The sequence below is a fragment of the Schistocerca serialis genome, chromosome 9 (genome assembly GCF_023864345.2).
Source record: "Schistocerca serialis cubense isolate TAMUIC-IGC-003099 chromosome 9, iqSchSeri2.2, whole genome shotgun sequence".
Lineage (NCBI taxonomy): Eukaryota > Metazoa > Arthropoda > Insecta > Orthoptera > Acrididae > Schistocerca > Schistocerca serialis.
In genome coordinates this window covers 136,692,640-136,712,675 of record NC_064646.1, presented here as the reverse complement: position 1 = coordinate 136,712,675, position 20,036 = coordinate 136,692,640, and the positions used below count along the sequence as shown (strand labels likewise).

General features: G+C 37.5%; 1 protein-coding gene across 1 annotated transcript in view; it reads left to right on the top strand.

Moving 5' to 3' along the window:
* The window catches only part of LOC126419328 (prenylated Rab acceptor protein 1), a 58,328-nt gene that overhangs the window by 12,307 nt on the left and 25,985 nt on the right, over positions 1-20,036 (top strand). The gene's annotated exons all lie outside the window — the stretch shown is intronic.

The following is a 20,036-nucleotide window of genomic DNA, read 5'->3' as shown; positions in this document are numbered from 1 at the left end:
ATGGTTATTATTTTGTTAATGTATTCGTCTACACTCTTACATTTGTCCAGATGAGTGGTAATTAACTTGCGTAATAATCCTACTTTTCTCGTAAGACCACCATCCTCGAATGCACTTTGTAAATTGTCCCAGACTTCTTTCGCTGTAGCAGCTTTTTCAACGTGAACATAATTCACCGAATCAATCAGTAATATCAATTTTGATTTTGCTTTCCTATCCTTACTTGAATAATTCTGATCTGTGGATTTCATTGTCCCATCTACCACGTCCCATAGGTCGTCTAAACGTAAATACGCTTCTACTGCGAACTTCCAGGTTGCATAGTTTTCGCGACCTATAAGTCTTTCAATCTGTGGAATTTGTGCCGCACTCATTCTTAACGGTAACTTGCTTTTTATTGCCGTAAAGAACACCGAAAAATAATGCGGAAAAAAAATTGCGATCGTCTTGTAAGGATAACTCGCACTTCACGTAAATTGGAACTTTTCCAGTACTTTCTCCCTACTATTTTATTGATATACTTATTCCAAATGCATGCTGGGCCCATAACCTATTGGAATTTGCGCAGCTGAATAAGTATTAAGGAGAAAAAGGACATCTTACTAATAACTATATTTCCACATTCAAGAACAAACAAAATTACAGCGAACACAACAGAATAATTAGCGCACACAAAGAGTGTTAGACAATGTCAAAGAGGTCTATTTTACACAGTGCCATCACACACGAAATATATTGTTCACACAATTCCAACAAATGACATGGTTTGCTGTTGGAGAGTTGGAATGACATGGTTGTGCAAAAGACACTCATAGCGCTTACCTGTGACGATACAGGTAACAGGACTGGAAGCACCGTTCTCTTCGAAAAAATATGGCCCTATGATAAATGATGCCGTAAATCCACACTACACAGTGACCTTTTCAGGATGAAGTGATACTGGTTGATTTGCATGTGGATTTTCCGTTGCCCATATTCAACAATTCTGTGTATTGACATATCCTGTCAGATGGAAGTGGACTTTGTCTGTCCACAAGATCTTCTATGGCCAATCAGTGTCCACTTCCGTGTGAGCAAGAAATTCTAAAGCAAAGGTCTCTCTTGCTGGCGGGTCAACAGGAAGCAATCCGTGCACATGGGTAATTTTGAATGGATAGCAAAGAAGGATGTTGCTTAGGATTTTACGCATCATGCTCATGGGTAGGTCTAATGTTCGGGCAATTCTCCGTGCACTACATGTTTGCACACCACCACTCACTCCTCCCGCACTACTGTGGCCACTGCTTCCACTGACATTGAATCAACTTGTTTCCTCCCTCTACCAGGTTGCACACCAAAAGAACCCGTCTCTTCAAATTTCCGAATCATTTCCTCCAGACCCATGGCAGTCATCGAACCCAACGTCTTTTTCAAACCCTTAAGTGTCCCAAACTTCTGCAGAGCGACATGTGCCCAGTCATCATTCTTGTAATACAGATTTACAAGCAGAGCACGATTCTGCATTGAGACAGTCATGGCGAACACCGCAGATGTGAAAAGAGGAAAAGCCATGTACTCGGCGTGTTTATATCAACTTCAATGGGTCGTGCGCGTGACAAGTGTTTTATTTATGTATTCTGACACATTCAGCACCATCTATTGATCAATTTTCGCTCTATTTTTTTCTCCTGCCATACGTTTTCCCCCCTTCTCCAATAATGTTCCATTGCAATTTGACATTATTCTGGCCAGTGGTGTTATTTCTACTGCATTTTGAAAGTTTAACTTTAATTATGTATATTTAGATTAAATGTTACACAAGAAACCAATAGGGTACTGTTTATAGATTCATAAACCACAACTTAAAATATTTTCTGTACTAATCTTTTGAAATAATCTTGAAATTTGTTTGCCAAAAAACTCATAGACAAAAGGACTGAAATTGTATTTTAACTTCTCATGTTTGTAACCATAACTGGACTGGTGCAACATTTTGTCTAATTGTGTACTACAACCTGAGGAACTATCAACAGGATTATACAATTATTTCAAAGATTATTTCAGACTTACTCTGTGTCCACTCTCACTCCATGTTTACACTAGCCATGTTCTTCCCTATGTATGTTTACAGGAAATAGGGCCTACTTATGACAAGAATATGATAGAGAATCCCAACCCCAAATAAATCTAGGTTGTGGCAATAGTGTATCTGTAGCATGCATAGCCTAAGGTCTAGGTTAAATTGGAAAGTGATAATTTAGTTGTGAGTTGATGAAGTCAATGAATGTAAATGCGAAATTCAGGTTGTGGTAACAAATTGATCTGTACTGATTTCACACTTATATAACACTTATATAACAGAGGATGCTGGGAGCAGAAGCTTGCAACTGGCTCATAGCACATTGGCTGATGAGACAAGTGCCACCTCCTTGAGCAACTAGTTTATAGTATATAAAAGAAATGAGCATGTAATGGATTAATGCGTCGTAGAAGTTTTTATGAGTCGCTAGAAGGATCAGTTACAGCCTATTCACTCATTGTTGTAAATATTATTAACAGTCACTACACAAAACAGCATATATGGGATACTCTATATCCACAACAGCTACTTATTGTTATGGGTCATCATACTGCTGCATAGCTATGGTTGACACTGAGTGTAAACATTCCCAAGTATCATGAAGTCAGCCAACTTGCACCAATTTTAAAGAGGACAAGTGAAAGTGTGCAGTCAGTAGCATTTATTAATGTTTACATTCATGCCATATTTAACACATTTTGCTGTATATAACACTTTTTGTTATAAAAGCCTAAAACTGCAAATTAATTTTAAAAAAACAACTGTAAATTAGATACCGGACAAGTCTCCAACAAGTGTTTCGGTGTATGTTGCACAGATATATCATACATAAACAGGAAAAGTGCAATGGGTTCCACTAAGGAATTAGGCACTTCCTGTGTTGATGCATGTAATACTGTATTTTTATCATGTATGTCAGTTGGTACCTTATGGTAGATCTACATCTATATCCATCCTGTGTAAACCACTGTGAAATTCCATTAATGTATGATACACAGGAAGAATGTGTTCCCTCCCATTCTCACAGATGCTAATGGGAAGTTGTTGAATTACACTTAAGTAACTATTCCTCTATCTGTTTACACCCATTATATCCAACAATGATTGAAAAGAAGCTGCCAAGATTGGCACTCAGAAATGCAAATGAGATGTTGTAAATTAACTGGCTATGTTTCTTCTCTGACACAGCACTCAGAAGTGGGTGGGCTCATTGATCCAAAGTACCACAGATGAACACATTTATCTATCTGTAGGCCTGTTGTGAAGGCCATCAATTACATTTTGAAGTGAAATTTTACAGTTCTGCAATTTATTTATTTGTTCATTTATAAGCTGGTACAGGCTTGCAGCTGTATGCAGATTTATATGTGGACTAATTACAGACAGCCTAGTAACATTTTTGGTAGCAAGGCCTAAACACTATTTGATCATTAATGAGAGCAATTATTCCACTAAATCAACAGTGGTATGAGAGCTAATGGTGAGTATATATGTGTGATGTTTAATATGAAATGGAAATATCCAGAGCACCCATAATAGCAAAGCAACTGGAAATTTAGTGAAAGACACAGGCACCACCAATTGGGATCCAGGATTTTGTCACTATAGATGTGTTGTTGGAAAGAGTAGTTCAGACCAGACCAGCAACTGGATTTTCCGTAATCTTTGACTCAACACTTGAACACACCAGGTTTCATACCTTTCAAGATCTTAAGAGATCCTACTTATTCTCTTAACCCAAATTTGGCAGACAGAAGAATTTCTTCATTCATGGATGATTGCAATACTAGTACTTTTAAAATGTTGGATTGACCTCTGTGCATCAATGGTTATTGTAAGACTGCCCTCACTAGCTGCAGAGGAAAGAAATCATACTGGGTTGTGAACTGCCTGACCTCAGTAAATTCTTGAATTGAGACAGATCTTATAAATTGTTCTGTTGCCACATTCTATACCATAAAAGTTTATCATGAATACGATCTATGGGCCACGTTACTATGTAACTAACGTATGAACTGAGCAGTGTGGTGCAAATGTTAAGACACTGAATTTGCGTGTAGGAGGAGCAAATCCCCATCCAGATTTAGATTCTCAATAGTGTCCCTAAAAAGTAAGTGCTGAGATCATTGCTTTGAAAAGGACATGGTACATTTCCTTCTTCACTCATATAATCCATGCCTTTGCTTTCTCACTAGCTTTGTACTCTTCCTGTTGCTTTATTCCTTCAGATTTAGAAGTTATGTCTGACAGATCTCTACTGCTGCTGTCCCTCTGCTGGTTGAAAGAATATACAGTACACAGTGGATTCTAATATTCGACAGATTGTGTAGGCATGTAGGAAGAACAACAATGTTGTTCTAGCATGCGCTGGAGCTTACACTTCAGCTTTAGCACATTGTTATTTATCATCATCGCAGTGCGGGGTAGCTGTGCAGTCTGAGGCATCTTGTCAAGGTTCATGCAGCTCCTCCCATCGGAGGTTCGAGTCCTCCCTCAGGCGTGGGTGTGTGTGTTGTCCTTAGCGTAAGTTAGTTTAATTTAGATTAAGTAGTGTGTAAGCCTAGGGACCGATGGCCTCAGCAGTTTGGTCCCATAGTCCTTACCACAAATTTCTAAATTTATTTACCATCATCAGTATCTTGATATGCTTTCCCATGCACACTGACTGTGCGCAGCTTATGGTGATGCAGCTGTTACCACACACATCTCACATTCTGAAGGAGTGGGGCTCACATTCAAGACCATCCACCCAGATTTATTTATTTTATGGTATCCCTAAATCACTTAAAGTGAATGCCAGGATAGTTCCTTTGAAAAGGACACTGTTGATGGCCTTACTTTTCCCTGACCTGGTTCTGCTTGTTCTCCATCTATAATGACTGCAATGTTGAACTGACATTAAACTCTAATCTTCCTTCTTTTCTTGGTGTGTGGCTAATCTATAATTCATATGTTTTGAAAATTGTGGACACTATTCTGAGTATGTTAAATTTTGAGAGATTTCTGAGCTGCTTATAAGCTGATGTCACCATCACATCTAAGGTACTTTAACTTGAAACTTCCAGTAGTGTCTTATCCTCTGGTGTGTTGAGCAGACAACACAACTGCTCTTGGTTCACAAAGCCTTCATGCAGTGCTGGCTAGACAGTGTGTATCAGGTGTATAAAATGGTAATACTTACATAACATAAGATAATCAATTCTATTCACTGGGGATGTATTAGGCTGAACGTAGTTGCTTACAGGAGTAACCTCACTGTCGGTCCCTGCTTAGCCAAGCAGCCTCAGCTGCCTCTGTAATATAAGTTCTGTGTGATTTGCAGTCACTTGTTCTGTCTTGTAAAACCTCCTGTGGAAAAAATTTTCTCATTAAGTCAATATCCACATAAACATCTGATTTTCATACAAGTCAAGATCTAATGGCACTTAGTTTGCATCAAATCTCAGTACTCAGTGAGGAATGGAACTTACTGACACTCTTGATACTTTGGAAGCCTTACTTCTGCACTTATTAGGATGTCGTTAAATTATTGTTTTTTAACTTATTATATTAACATTACAGTTATATGCCAATGTACAGTGAAGTATCTGATGCTGCTTTTCCATTTTCACTTTGCAGCATCCTTGAAATCTGCTCACCTGATGAATTCCCCAATTATAACACATTATAAGGCTTTGGAGTTAATGATTTATATTTAAACTATGAAATTCCTCATTTTCTCCAACTGTCTATTATCTCTTGTCTGAATCAAGTACAAAAAGCAGCAAAGACCATTCAAGATTCCATCTTTGGCACAGAAAAAGGAAAGGAAATGCTACTCTGCAGGGTAACATATGTTGTAGAAATCTAAGGTCATGAATTGGGGGATACCATACCCAAGGCAGCCTCATTCATACCAGAGCACATTGTATCTTCCACGTAAATGCAATGACCTTACTATTGAGGCACTGGATCTTGGGTTGGTTGAAAGTAAGGGATATTAGGTTGCATTGGTAAAGCAGTTATCAGCTGTGACATTGCAAGCTGACTCCATCTTTGAAAAAATAACTCACGACATATGATGTCAGTGATCTCAAATTGATTATAGGAATGTATTGTGGCTATGGCTAATGAATGACCCTGGTGATGAAGTGTGGCCCTATAGTCTTTAGGGAGGATCATCTACTGCTATGTGTCTGCACTATTAACTGTGTGACTGCACCAGCTGTCTAGAAATAGAATTTATCAGATGAGCAGCAAATACATGTCCAAAGTTGGGCATATATTGCAAAAATAAATGAGGAAATAAGTTTAGGAAAATAAAAGGAAATCCAATGGAAACAAAGAAATAAACATAGTGAACACAATTGTTAAGTTTGAATTCTGTACATCGTTAACTCAAAACTCACGAAAATATGATGGTCTTACATAAAGTAATTAAAAGCATACACCATGAATTTCCTCACTGAGGTAAAAGAAATAGAATTTCAGCTATGTGCAGTTAAAATTGCATGAATAAAGAGCAAGCTTTGGCAGATTACTCCGTCAAATAAGCTACCCTGAAAGCAGAACCAGTATCCAAATCTTGCCTATGCTTTTAATGTTAAAGTTCAGTAGAAATGTTGCTTGATCATCCACAGAAGTGCATCAAAGAATGGGAACTACCACTCACATACAGTCAAAGTCAGTCTTCCAGCCATGAAAACTTAAAACCAGTGAGAAATGTCCAAGTCCCTACACACCACTCTAAATTTAATCACTAGACGAATTTTTAAAGTGAAACAGTGCACCTGACTTGCCACACACAAACTAAAATAATCTCTTGCTAAAAGCTTTATCAATTCAGCACCAACTGCTCCAAATGACTGCTTCACAACTTCTTAAAATTTTACCTTAGAACAGCTGTTATTAAAATTACATAGTTTTTCTTAACAATAATTGTTATTTTTGGGGGGAGCGGCGGCAGAGGTAGAAAGCAGTCAGTCGTCTTGTTCGATGAAGCCTGCAACAATTTCCCCTCTTGTAGTATTGGTTAAAAACAGTCTTGGTTGCAATTTTAGTTTTCTATTTTTCAACAGCGCGTTTCGCCTTATTTAGGCATCTTCAGGTTATCTTTTCTAGATGGACGCGAGAGGCACCAAGATCTGCATAACGCGTTCCCGTTCACAGGAGCGAACAGGAACGCGTTATGCAGATCTTGGTGCCTCTTGCGTCCATCTAGAAAAAATAACCTGAAGATGCCTAAATAAGGCGAAACGCGTTGTTGAAAAATAAAAAAATAAAATTGCAACCAAGACTGTTTTTAACCAACACTGTTAAGCACTGGTTTGCTGTATGCCATATATGGATTGGAAGAATTCCCCTCTTGTGTCCAATCTCTGTCTTCCCCTACAGTTTTTACCCATTACAGCTTCTCTTAGTACCATAGAAGTTACTCCCTGATGTCCTACCATCATGTCCCTTTTTCTTGTCAGTGTTTTCCATATATTTCTTTCCTCACAAATTATCTTTTACCTTATCAGTCCACCTAATTTTCAACATTCTTCTGTAGCACAACATCTCAAATTCTTCATGTCCCTTCTGTTCTATTTTTCCCAAAGTCCAGTGCTGTGCTTCAAACATACATTATCAGAAATTGCTTCCTCAAATTAAGGCCAATGTTTGATAGTAATAGACTTATTTTGGCCAAGAATACACTCTTTACCAGTCCTGGTCTGCTTTTTATTTCCTCCTTGCTTCGTCCATCATACACTACTAAGCTTCCATGCTATCAGAATTCCTTCACTCAGTCTACTTCATGGTCCGTAATTTTCATGTTAAGTTTACCATTGATCTCGTTTCTGCTACTGCTCATTACTACTTCTTTTCTTAATTTACTCTCAGTCCATATTCTGTACTTGGCAGACTTTTCATTCCATTCAGTATGTCCCGAAATTGTTCCTCACTTTCACTGAAGATGGCAATGACATCAATGGATCTCATCACTGATACTCTTTCACTCTGAATTTTTAATTCCACTCTTGAGCTTATGTTTTATTTTTATCATTGCTCCTTTGATGACTGAGCAGTGAGGGTGAAAAATTGGATTCCTATCTTAGACCCTTTTTAATTTGGGTACTTTGTTCATGGTTTTCCATTCTTAAAGTTCATTCTTGATCCTTATACATATTGTATATATATTACCATCTTTCCATTTTGCTTACATCTGTTTTTATGAAAATTGTGAACATCTTGCACCATTTTACATTCTCAAAAGCTGTTTTTAGTTCAACAAATCTGATGAAGGTTTCTTGATTTTTCTTAAATCTTGCTTCCTTTATCAAGCACAATGTCAGAATTGCCTCTCTGGTGCCTTTACCTTTTTTTAAAGCCAAAATTATCATCACTTAAGAGATTTATAATTTTTTCCATTTTTTGTGTATTATTCTCATCAGCAATTTGGATGCATGGGATGTTAAGTTGATTGTGCGATAATTCTCACTCTCATCTGCCCTTGCTATCATTGGAATTGTGTGGCTGGTATTTTTCCAAAAGTCTGATAGCTTGTCATCAGTCTCATATATTCTACACACCAGCTTGCAATTTTCCCTGATCTTTGAAGTTTCTAAGGAATCTTACATATGCCTTTTGCTGTAATTGATTGCAAGTCTTCCAAAATTCTGCCAGCTTCTGACTGTAACACTCGATCCCCTATATCTGCCAGACTGACATCCAAGTCTTCTTCTATTATGTCATCAGAAACCTTGTCTCCTTTGTAAAGACCTTAAGTCCACTCTTTTCATTTATCCTCTCACATCTCTGCATTCAACAGTGGAAACACTATTGCATTCTTAACGTTAGCATGTTTGCTTTTAATTTCACCTGGGGTTGTTTTTACTTTTCTATACCCTCAATTTGTCCTCCCAACAATCATTTGGTTTTCGATTTCTTCACATTTTTTCCTCAGGCATTTCACCTTACAGCACCTTTCCTTTTATCTATATATGTCTGTCCAACTTCTGTGAATTGTGTTTTATTCATCTCATGGCGAACATTTGCAGTCCATTTGGTTTGCATATAGGAGACATGCAAAAATTTATAATACAGTTACAATGCTTTTTACATTAATAAATAATAGCATTACAATAAATAATTAAACTATAAGGATATTTCTTGGAACGTGTAGCACATTGTATCCAGCTCAAATTTCCAGTTTGTCCTGCATGAATTCATCCACTGAGTAATAACACTTCAGTGTTTTCTTTTAAGTGAACCTAAATTCATCTGTATCAACTTGTTCCCTTTCAATTTATTACAAATTTTCATTCCCATGTATTGAGGTCCCTGGGCATATAGTCTGAGTTGGTGGGTGGGAAGCATAAAATTTTATTTGTTTCTAGTATCATGTGAATGGACAAAATGGTTTCCCTCAAATAATTCTTGTCTGGTATACAAAAATATGATAATCTCATATATGTATAAGAATGGCAGAGTTAATATTTTAAGTTTTCTAAATAATGGGGTACATGGTTCTTTGTGATTTGCAGTGCACTTATTTCAAATGATTTTTTTCCGTATTTTTAGTATCTGCACTATGTTTGTCGAGTTACCCCAAAAAACAATACCATACCTAATGGATTCAAAAATAGCTTGTATATGCAACTTTTCGTGTATACATGTCAGTTGCAGTTGATAATATTTGCATTGCAAATGCAAAGCTGCTCAGTTTTGCCAGGTATTCAATGTGTGTCTGCCAGCTCAAATTTTTATCTGCATTCAAACCTAAGAATTTGACTAAGTCAATTTCTTCTATATCTTGGTTGTTGTGTACAATCTTAATCTGTGACAGCCCTTTTTAGAGATGTCCTTCCTCTTCAACTGGACTGCCTATTGTGGTATTCTTATTGCAGTATCTACCACCACTGAGAACTTTAAATACACATCATAATTCTTAAGTACTTAAGTGTACCACATTTTCCAATTTGACTTTTCCTGATGATTCTTATAAACTTCAGCCTACTTGTCATCACCACTAAATTGTGGTCTGAGTCTACATCTGCCCCCGGGTGCACATTCCAATCCAATACCTCATTTCTCTGTTTGACTATGACGTGAACTGACAGTTATCTTTCTGTGTCTCTAGGCCTTTTCCAAGTATACCTACTGCTCTTCTGATTTGTGAATAGTGTAGTTGCTATTACTAGGAAATTTATTGCAGAACCCAATTTGTTTTCCTTCTCCCTTATTCCTACTACCAAGTCCATATTCTCACATAACACTGACTTCAGTTCCTTCCTCTCTAACAGCATTCCAGACCCCCGTAAGTATTGGATTATCATCTCCTTTTACATACTGAGTAGTTGTTCAATGCTCTCATATACTTTGTCTACATCTTCATCTTTTGGTTTGGTATGTGTACCTGAACTATTGTCATTAACATTGGTTTGCTGCTGATTCTGATGAGAATAATACTATCATTAAATTGTTTAAAGTAACTCACTCTCTGACATATCTTTCTATTCGTAACATACCCTATTCCTGTTATGTCCACCTCTGTAGTTGAGGGGTCAGCACAGCTGACTGGCACGTGGAAGACCTGGTTTTGATTCCTGGTACCGCCACGGACGTTTTTATCTTGGCAGGAGGACAGGAATAAGGTTCACTCAGCCTCATGAGGCCAATTAAGGAGCAGCTTGATTGAGAAGTCACAGAAATTGACAATGGCTGAGAGCTGACACCAGCCCCTCCGTACTGCGTCCATTGAAGCTGTTAGCAGAGGATGATTTAGCAGTCAGTTGGTATTGATGGGCCTGTCAGGGCCTGTGGATGGAGTTTATGTTTACTTACATTTACTCCTGTGATACCATTTTCCGCTGCTGTTGATATTACCCTATATTCGTCTGACAATATGCCCTTATCTTCTTTTCGTTATGCTTCACTGATACCAACTATATCTAGACTGAGCCTTTGTATTTCCTTTTTCTTATTTTCTAGCCTCCCATGCCCCTCCACCTCCCCCCAATTCCAGTTCACAATTTCTGTAGATACACATTGTCTTCATCCTAGTGGTTTCCATTGTCTCCTACATCCCCATATCACTTCTTTTCCCATCCCAGGAGCATGAGATTGTCCTGAACCTTTGCTCCTCCCACACTTTTGACAAGGCTGTTGGCAGTGCAGTGGAGTTTCCTCATGCCAAAAGTCCTTGGCTGCCATTGACTGTGATTAATATTCAAAATTTAAGCAGTGACAGGGATAGAACCCAGGATTTTTTGATTACTAATGAAAGGCGCTTCCTATAGATCACATTGACATATTAATAATATGCTTATTGAAATGAGTGCTGCCCCACACTGGTCACTTTCCAACCTTACTCAACATTTCATATTCACTGTACAGCTCACCTACTGTCGGACATATTGTTTATGATTGTATCACTTTTGGTTTATCAGTAGTGCAATTTTAAGGTAGTTATATAATCAGTGCTGATAAAAATTAATGTCAATTAAAATATAGAGTTTACACAGTGTTATGCAATGGTGTATTGAAATTGTGATATTCAAATGCATTATTTGATATCTTCATCCACTATTAAATCAGTTGGATTCAGTTTCAGTATTTCCAGTTGACATATTTTTGAGTAATATTTAGTTATTGGAAACAGACATCTTGTCTGTTGGTCATGTGTTTGTGAAGCTGACTTGGTCAGCTGCCACTGAGGTGAGCCCGTTGATATACCTGGACATCTATCTGTATTGGAGACTGCCTTCTGATACTCAGATTCCTTCTCTAGAAAGAGAACCCACCAGTTTGAGTTTCTTGTTTCATGTGAACATTTTTACATGACTAACTGATGGAATGTAAGATCTTTGCACATGAGAGGTAAGCCCGTGATTTGGCTGGATACTTATCTCCTATTTTGTATGATAAAATGCAATGTATTAAGCTCCTTGTAAACTCTTCTTTTACTTCCTAGTTCCTACCCAGAATATTGGGAAAGCATACTACCTTTATCAGTTTAGTTCTAACAGGCAGCCCATAAATAATTACCATTTTTGAGCTTTTTATACATTTTTTGCATTTATTTTTAGCACTGTCATTGTTTTATTGTGCTACTTCTTTTTGATTAATTTACTTTATATGATACTGTTTCTTAGTGCTTGGATGCTAATGCTCACATTGCCATATACTCACTCAGTCCTAATCATGTTAATCTTGCTGTAGAGTGAATGTAAGCCACAGAAATGGCATACTATTATTATTTGTGTGGAGTTCATTCTCTCTGTTCCACAGGACATACAGTGCATCTGTTAACTGCATTTATGTATGCGACTAATGATTGCACATATGTCTATGTTTGTGTCCTATATGTTAGTTGGATGTGCATGGCTGATCATTTATAACCTCAGTATCAGTTGTGTTTTCTGTTTATTACAATCCTTGGTATTAGCAGGACTTATCAACAATCCCATTATACTTTCCTGTCTCCAGTTTATTTGCTTTACAAATCCAGAATTTCTGAATATGGTTGTAACCATGTTGTTGTTGTTGTGATCTTTAGTTGGAAGGCTGATTTGACACAGCTGTGCACAGTAGCCTATCTGTGCAAGCCTCTTCATCTCTGCAAAAGTACTACAGCCAACATCCATCAGAAGCTGCTTGGTTCCACTCTAGGACTTATCACCCCCGGCTCCTCCTCCAACATATACTGTAAGGGGGGGGGGGGGGGGGGGGGGGGGGCGAACAACAACAACAACAACCCTCATGATAAGCGAATTATCTGAATGGGATGGAAATTGCTAGACGTGATATGTGATGTACATGTATACAAAAACAAATTATGACAATTTCAGAAAAAATTGGATGATTTATTCAAGAGAAAGAGCCTCACAAACTGAGCAAGTCATTATTGCATTGGTCCACCTCTGACCCTTTCGTAAACAGTTATTTGGCTTGGTATTGATTAACAAAGTTTTTCGTTGTCTTCCTGAGGAATATCATGTCGCATTCTGCCCAGTTGGCATGTTAGCTCATCAAAATCCAGAGATGGTTGGAGGGCCCTGCCCATAATGCTCCAAACATGCCCGCCTGCACATGGCAAGAGTTTCTATTGCTTGTCTTCCTACTTGCCAAACCCTACCTTGGCCAGCAAGGTCATAGGATCTTTTCCCATGACAGAGTTTGGAACATTGTTGGGCAAGGTCCTCCAATCATCATGAGGATTTGATGATTTAATGTAGCAGTTGGGCAGAATTTGGCATGATATCCCTCAGGAGGACATCCAGAAACTCTGTCAACCAATGCTAAGCCAGATAACTGTTTGCATAAGGGTCAGAGGTGTATCAATACCTTATTGACTTGACCAATTTGTGAAGCTCTTTCCCATGAATACATCGTTCAATTTTTCTGAAATTGTAGTCATTTGTTTGTCTGTACATATACATCACATCTACTGATTTTGGTCCTGTTCATATAATTTATTTGTGGTGTGTCTTTTTTTGTGTCTTTATTCAGGGATATGACAAAAACAATCATTCAAGTAAAAAAGTCTAGTAAACATGGTCTCTAAAATGCATGCCTTAAGAGCTATGAGTTTCACAGAAGTAAAGGTGAATAACTGCTCATATCTCTTAAGATATGCATTTTAGAGCCCATGTTTACTGGACGTTTTTCATGTTTTGGTCCATACTACCACCTCTCAAAATATGGAAAGCAAAGAGCTTACAGTAGAAGAGATTTGCTTTACAGTATTGAAGATGAAGTTGTGCTCATAGCTCTGAAGGTACTCATTTTAGAGGCCATGTTACTAGGCTTACAGTATTGAAAATGAAATTGTGCTCATAGCTCTGAAGGTACTCATTTTAGAGGCCATGTTACTAGGCGTTTTTGTTTCAAATGATCATTTCTGTTGTATCTCACAGTGGTGACCATTCCTCTGGGGATGTGTATTTTGCATCAGTGGTTCACGTGAAATGCCTGATATTGTAATGTAAATGAGAACAAATTAAAGACTTAAAACAATGTTACTCATTGTGTGGGAACAGTGATTATCATAAATCATAATAATGATTCTATTAACATGCTTGAGTGTTTGCAGATCATTTTCTTTTTATTTTGCTCAAGATATAAGTGCTCTACAAACGTTTAATTAAAGGCATCCTATTTCGTATTCAGCTCAGTCTTTTGATGTTGTTCTTGGTATGTTATTTTATAAGTTACGTTGAAATACCCCCTCCCCCCCCTCTTTTTTTCCTATAAAGAGTAGTAGTTACAATGTCACTTTATTTTCCTTTAGTAACTTTTTCACAAGATTTTGTAATTTTAAAAGAGTGCATCTTTATAATTTTAAAAAATCAGAATAAGTGAGAGTATGACTCACTCACCGAGGGTTCCATACAAACTTAATTTTTTTAGTTCATCCATCCTGGTCAAGCCAAAACTTAAAATTAAAATAAGAAAAGAAAAGAAAAGGTTCCTTTTGAATCAGATTTCACAAAACAATAGATATTAAATATTAAACCATTAAGGATGTTACTATGAATGAAAAAAGTATGTGACCATCATTGTTTTGTCTCTGGAGGTTCTTCATCCATATTGGAAAATACATTTTCAGTTGTTTGGTCGGTTTTGACACTGTATGCCTCAGTCATTGGTTCTCTTAATTCTGACATAAAGAGTTAATTCTAACTTCTAGCATTTGAAACCACCTTATCTCAGTTGATTTCTACTTGTATGATATATTTTGATAATGGAAAGTCCAAAGTGGTAATATAAATAATCAAAAAGAATAAAGGTAATAACTCACCATACTGTAGTAGTATGTGCGCATCTGTGCGTGTGCATGTATGTGTGTGAAGAGTGTCCAATTTATTGCCTTTACTCGAAGAGAGCAGGCCTTGCACTGCTGTAACAGATTGGCAAAAATATTAATTCATACCAGAAACAAAGAAGCAACACTGCTGTATAATTTTGTGATGTTATTTAACACAGTGTCAGGCAGATCGCATCATTTTTAAAAAGAAAAAAGTACCCAGGTTTGACTGTAATGTCCCACTGTGGGGTCCTGCCCACACTCATCTCTTATAGGGTGCCTAACGGATTCTGCTTTCTCAGATAGCTATACAACAATGCCAGCAAATCACTTTAATGCTTTTTTTATTACAATAAAGTATATTGACAACACTGAACTTCGGTCTACAAGAAAGTGCCGCAAGTGATTAGTGACATGCAAACAATCAATGTCTTTCGCTATATACATTGTCTGTGCAAGTAATGGATATGGATCACAAGACACGGCTATCGCAGTGCTCTCTTCTAGTCCATGGTTTCTAGTGTCCATCTCCTACTGTCCGGCCGAGGCTGGCAGGAGCTGTGCTTATATTCTCTTCAGCTAGAGACAGCTCCTGCTGTGGTGCAGTCCTAGTGAGTGAACTATTGGCTGACGTCATCTCACAGCCTTCTCTGCTCTTGCGTTTTTCATCTTTGTGCTGTCACTTGTCGTTATACCAGAACACCCACCAAAAATTAATTCATTAGAAATGATCACACCTTACAGTCAGCACATAAGATTCGTATAAAGATGTCAAGAGATAAAGCAGTTTGGATATATACACAAAATAGTGCCATAAACAGTCAAAAACTGCTAATCTGTCCTCCTCCGGAGAAATCTAGAACATCCATTCAAAAGTAAAAACTTACAAGAATAGACATTATTTCAACTAAATTCATTAAATTTTGTTTTGCTGATTCATGCACTGTACTGTCATGTATTGAATGTTTCATTGCCACAGTGCATTTTTCTAATACAGGAATTATAGACTACAATGTTTTGTCAGTATCAAAGTTTCTAGAGATGTGACACTGGTGTGGTAGTCCCTCCAAGTGAACCTGGTAAACCTGCATCTGGATAGCTCAGCTCAGACTTGAACCCTTTGCTGTTAAGTATAAGGCAAGTGAAGAATGCTATAAAGAGAGATACTCATAACTACTGGCATATTATGCTGTTTATATTCCTTTCCAAGACATAAGGGAAGCTAGAGTAATATATTTAGTCAATCTCTGTTTTAATTCTGTAAAGATATATCCACAGAAAATATAGGTCTCAATTTACAGTTACCAGATAATACAATATTTAAACAATAAAATGTCATTTTATGAGACTTTGTGTAAACAATTGAATGTGCCTTTCACAGTATTCTTTTAGAGAAACTACTAAAGTCTTAAAGATGTAGCAGGATATGCGTAATGATATGATAATATTTTGCAGCAGCAATAGGCTGAGCAATGGAGGGAACTGGATGTTGGGAGGCACAGATATCTTTTAGTAGTCAACACAATTTTATTTTATATGTACAGGGTCTCTCTCCTAAGGGTTGTCAGGCACTTAATCTCTAGTATCTTGGCAATTTTATTTCTGTGATGTGTAGCTGGGGTCAGACCAAACAAACACTGCTCATCACTTCTTTCATATGACACCCAGTGTCAATGGAAGGTGTCAGTTTGTTTCCCATTACAAACAAAATTATTTTTAAAGCAGTGTTTTACAGGTTCATTTGATAGAGTGGTCCCAAATTAGTGTAGTGCAAAGTTTGTTTTATTGATAAGTACCGTATGGTATGGACTGAAGACACTCTTTTTTTCTTCGAAAAATTGCCTCCAAAATTCAGGTGCATCTTATTCTCGAAATTAATATAAAATGTCCAGTGTTTGATTTAAAATTCCCAGCAGTCTTAAATATGGCCAAATATTTGATGTCACGAGAATCCTATCTCTGTCTGGCAACAATGGGTTCAACTGGCAGCAGCTGTGCACTGATGCAATGAACATGAGTTGTGGTGATTCACAAGCCTGCTAACACTACCTTCCTCCCACCCTGCCCTCATAAACCCAGAACACTGTCTAGCCTATGATGCGTCATTGCAATCTGTGGTGCCAGTGGACTTGTGTTATTGGTAACAGTACAATATTTTTGTTAGTAGCTGGTTTCAAATGGAAAAAAATAAAAGGTATTCGTTTGATACAGGCTATAAATTGAAAGTAATAGCATAAGAAGAACATGGAAACAGAGCAGCTGAGTGGCATTTCGGACCTCCATCAACAGAAGGAACTACTCGCGATTGGTGGGCTAGTAAAGAAGAACTGAAAAAAATGAGGAAGACTAAATGTGCAAATAGAGGACTGAATGCAAAATAGCAAAAACTAGATGGTAATGTATTGAAATGGATTCAAGGATACTGTCAAAATGGCATTGAAATGAATACAAAAATGATTCAAATACATGCTTGTAAGCTAGTGCTACAGTGGAACTTAACAGACTTTAAAGGTGGAGTTGATTGGTGCTACAGGTTCATGAAGTATTGTGGACTTAGCGTGCGAACCAAAGCCAGAATATCTCAGAAAATACCACAAGAGTATGAAGAGAGAATATTATTTTTCCATTGCTCTGTTATTCAACACTGAAAGAAAACCAGAGTGGAAGTAAGCCATATAGCGAATATGGACAAAACGCCTCTGACATTTGATGTGCCGAGTAACAGAACTGTTGCCATAATAGGTGCTAAAACTGTAATTGTAAAAGCAATTGGACATGAAAAAATGCACTACACTGTTGTCTTTGCATGTTGTGCTGACGGTGCTAAACTTAATCCAATGCTCATTGTCAAGTGCAAAACAAAGCCAAAACCTTCTGAAACACTGCCAGCTGTCATTGTTCACGTACATGGCAAGGGTTCTATGGATGAGCCTTGTATGAAATTATGGACTGATTGTGGGAGAGAAGGAAAGGTGCTTTATTGGATAAGAGTTCTCCTCTTGTGCTAGATCAGTTTAGTAGTCATTTGAAGAATTCTGTAAAAGAGATATTGAGACAGGGAAATACAGAGTTTGTTGTTATTCTGGGAGGACTTGCTTCACAATTGCAACGTCTTGATGTCTCGATAAATAAACCATTTAAAGTGTGTATGAGAGAGGAAGGGAACAAAAGGGTGAAACCCAACATGAATTCATGCCGAAGGGAGCTTTAAAACAACCAACAATCAAACAAGTGTGTCAGTGGATAAAACAGTTGTGCTCTAGAGTGAGAGAAGACATTACTGTTAAACCTTTCAAGAAGTGCGGCATGAGTAATGCTCTTGATGGCAGTTAAGACCATAAGAGAATGATGAAGAAGAAGGCGAAGAAGAAGAAGAAGAAGAAGAAAATTCAGGTGACAATTTTTACGTACTTTAAAGGTCAGTTCGTTTTTGTAAATTCAGAATTTTTTTTGTATGGCTTTGCAGTCTAACAATAAAAATGCTATTTTTTTTTAAAAAAAAATATTGCTTAAAAATTAAGGTTCATCTTATAGTCTGTAGTGTCTTATGTTCTGTAAAATATGGTATTAACAGGGACAGTAAAACATGAAGAATGGGGAGTACTCCAGCAGGCTCAGCACCATCCTGGCCTGCACTGACTGCTGCTGCCATGCTCTAGCACTGCTCAGTCACTGCTGGAATACCGGCTATTCTTGGTGTTTTATTGTACTTGCGAAAATACACATAGTTAAGACAAGTATTATGTTATTCTAATTTGAGACCAGTCTGTTAAATGAGCTCATAAAATTCTGCTGTCAAAATCATTTTGTTTGTAACAGGAAACAAATCAATGCTTTCCATAAATAGTGGCTCTTGCACGAAAGACATAATGAACAGTATATTTTGTCTGAGCTGATTCCAGCTGCACATTGCAGAAACAAAATTGCAAAAACCTGCCATGTAGGGTGTAACTAAATACTCTTTGCATGCTTGGAAGATAGGTTCCTTACACTAAAACAGTTAAAAAATGTCCAGCAAACATGGGCTCCAAGATGCATACTTTAAGAGCTATGAGCACCTGGTCATCTTCGCTAGTGCGAAACATGTCTCTTCTATTGTACATTGTAATAGCTCTTAAGGGACAGGTTTGAGCCCTTGTTTATAGAAAATTTTTTTTGTTTTCCCATATTATTTCCTCCCAAAATATGGAAAGGAAAGAGCTTGCAGTTGAAGAGATGTGTTCCACAGTATCAAAGGTGTGTATTTTAGAGGCCATGTTTACTAGACATCTTTCCTTGCTTTGTAGCAAGGAACCTGACCTCAAAGTCTGTAAAGTAGCCCCACACACACACACACACACACACACACACACACACACACACACACACTCTCTGCCTTACAAAACTCCGCAACCTCACATATTCCCAAAACAAAACAAAATATGAAAAATGCCATTTGCCATGGATGTACCTATGTTGGGCTCACACAGTGAGCAGGAGTGTACAATCCATAAAAGTAAACAAACTTCACTTTAAACACAAAGTTGCATTTTTTTTAATGGGACGTATGTTTTTTTCCTGTTAAAATGGAAGCTAGAGGTACAGTTAGTGATGATGGACTTGGTTTCATTGTTGTAAACCTCATACATTGTGATACTTACTTTTTAAAGGATGGCAATGGTACCACAGTTTCTGCCATAAAGTGCAGAGCAACGGCTGCCTACAGCAGGCTTCAGGATTGTGCAGCCAGCCTGCATTATAGCAGAATCTACGGTGCCATTGCCATCATTTAAAATGTAAGTATTTCAGAAGCTACGAATTTTAGAGCAGTGAAATCAAGTCTACTATCACTAATTGTACCTCTAGTTTTCATTTTGATAGAAAAAACATACATGTGCCTTTCAAAACAAACATAACTTTGTGTTGAAAGTGATATTTGTTTACTTTGATGGATTGCGCAGTCCTGCCCATTACATCCCTGGCCAATGGCATTTTTCACATTTTGTTTCATTTCAGAAATGCATAATGTCACAGTTAGGTAGGACACCCTGTATATGACTTATTCCACATCATTAACATTAATTGGAGAAATGATCCATGGAATAGGAAACTAACAAATTGTGATGCTGCATAAGTTCTTTGTCACATTTGCAATGTGCCAGGCCAGAAAGTCATGTTAGGATAATGTAAAGTTTGTAGCAGACCAAATAGAGAGATCAGTCTTTTTTT